This window comes from Alligator sinensis, unplaced genomic scaffold (genome assembly GCF_000455745.1).
Source record: "Alligator sinensis unplaced genomic scaffold, ASM45574v1 scaffold2166_1, whole genome shotgun sequence".
Classification (NCBI taxonomy): domain Eukaryota; kingdom Metazoa; phylum Chordata; order Crocodylia; family Alligatoridae; genus Alligator; species Alligator sinensis.
Genome location: NW_005844336.1, coordinates 5,765 through 8,008, shown reverse-complemented (window position 1 = coordinate 8,008; position 2,244 = coordinate 5,765).

Genomic DNA, 2,244 nt, shown 5'->3' with positions numbered 1-2,244 from the left:
GGGCGCCCGGGGTCTGCACAGACGGGTAAGTTGGCTGCGGAGAGCACTGCCCCTCTTGTGCCCCCGCCTGAGGCAACACGGGTGTCGAGAGTCAGAGTCAGACGTGAAAGAGCCACGGGGCCGGCTCACCCTCCTGCTCCTGGACAAGGTGTCCCAGGGGGACGCGGCCCGACGGGGTGGGATTTGCACCAGCCCCACCAGCGATGGGACCGGGAAGGGCAGTGGGACCCGATCCTGCAGGTTGTGTTCAGCCAAGAGCGGGCACCAGGTCTGTGCCTTTCTCTCGGGGGTGGTTTGTTCCTGTGTAAAGCCCGGAGGGAGGAAACGGAGCCGAGCCCGGCTGAGCTGCCCCACCGCAGGCACCTGGAGATGGGGTTTCTCCTCCTCTTTAATGAAGGGCAGAATTGAAGCACAAACCCAGATCAATTCATTTTATCCTTGAAATTGCAGTCCAGGGGGAAGAGTAAGTATTTCCTCCTTGTTCATGTGATTTGAAATGTCCCATCTTGTTTTTGTTAGTAATCATCAGCACCGTTTGGAGAGCGACCAGAACCAGTTTCGTGGAGGATTTCGCTCCGCGATCTCTCAGCGCAGAGTGAGCAGGTCAGAATCAGTCCTTGGGCAAAGCTGCCGGAAGCGCCGCCAGGGGTCGAGCTGGGAGGGGAGCGAGGGGCTCTTGTGCTTTCAGGCCTGTGGCCCGTGTCCATGGAAAAAGTGAAGCATCAAGACGGAGCCGACAGGACCCTGCCCTTGGCATGAGGGGCTGAATAACGCTCCCTGCAGTTGTGTGTGTAGGGCGCAGGAGCTGGGCATGCTCTGGATGCCACCCCGTGCTGAGGCAATGATGAGAAATGTTTCTCCTTTAACTCTGCATGTTTTATCTCCAATTCAGAACATCATTTCTGGCACCGGTGTCGCACCTCTTCCGAAAGCTACCCAAAGCTTCCCGGGACAGAGCTCCCCTCCCCACCAGGATGCCTGGAGTGCGGTGCACAGCCAGTGTGGACTGGACCCCGGTTACAATCCACTTAGAGCCACCTGTCTTGATGGCGCAGAGCAGGACAATTGGTCTTTCCTGGGTACCAACATACATGGAGTAAAGCTGCAGGCACAAGCCACTAGCACCTGTGATGTGGAAAAAGGCCAGCGCAGGGTGGCAGGAGTTTCTGTTGGATGGCAGGAAAGGGCCAGGAAGAGAAGATAAGGGAAGAAGAGGGGTCCTGGCATTGGCAAGCAGAGAGGGGAAGGGGCAGGGGGGAGGAGAGGTGTAGTTTTGTTTTGGGGAAGAGGCGGTGCACGAGGATGGCTTCCAACAGGATGGAATAGTTCCTTTCAGGGGTAGACGTCCCCCCATCGACAGCAGCGACTGCAGCTTGAGGCGGCGAGGGACATCCATCGGAGGAGAGGCAGGAGACCTAAGTCCCAGAGCCGGAGGGAGGAGTGCGGCGTCACCAGGGCCTGTGAGCACCCGCCCAGCAGCGCTCCATCCCCCAGGGCAGGTGAGGGGCCTGCAGCGCCGCGGGGGCTTCCCATCTCTGTGCAGGAAATGTATAAACGGGCAGAAAATCTACCCCTGCAATGTGGGCACTCAGCCGCTGGTGCTCCCTCACACCACTTCCAGTGGGGTTAGAGACATCCCCAGGTGCTGAAGCTCCCCACCCCTCCCAGCCCAGCCAGTGCTGCCCAGACTGAGTGTGCAGGGAGCCCAAAGCCGTGGCGCTGCTGGGTTCCTGCAGGTCCCAGGGAAGGGCCCTGTCCTCCTCTCCTTGGCTTTCCCGACTCCCAGGGGCCTCAGCCCATGGCCAAACGTGCTAAGGGGAGGAGCAGGGAGCTGTGTGTCCAAACCAGCTGCAGGTCTTGGACCCTAAGACAAGGGCTCTCCCCACCTGCCAACCCTAGTGCCAGGGAGGCTGTGGACATGGCTCTAACCAGGAGTGGGGGGAAGAGTGTGAAGAGGATGCTTTGAACCCCAGTTGATAATTGCCCCTGTTCGGTGCCAGGATGGACAGGCTGCGGCGGGTGCTCAGGAGGAGGTCGGCCAAGGTGCTCTCCATGGGAGAAGAGAGCAGCAGGGAGCCTGGGCAGGAGGATCGGGGCCCCACCTGCCGTGACGAGGAGGGGCCCATCAGGGCAAGGAGGTGGCTGTGCCCCATCTGCTGCCAAAGAAAACCGGCAGCTCCCAGCGGCAGGGGAAAGGAGGCAAAGAAATCAGCCACCTCCACGTCCAGATGGAGGTGGGCCTGG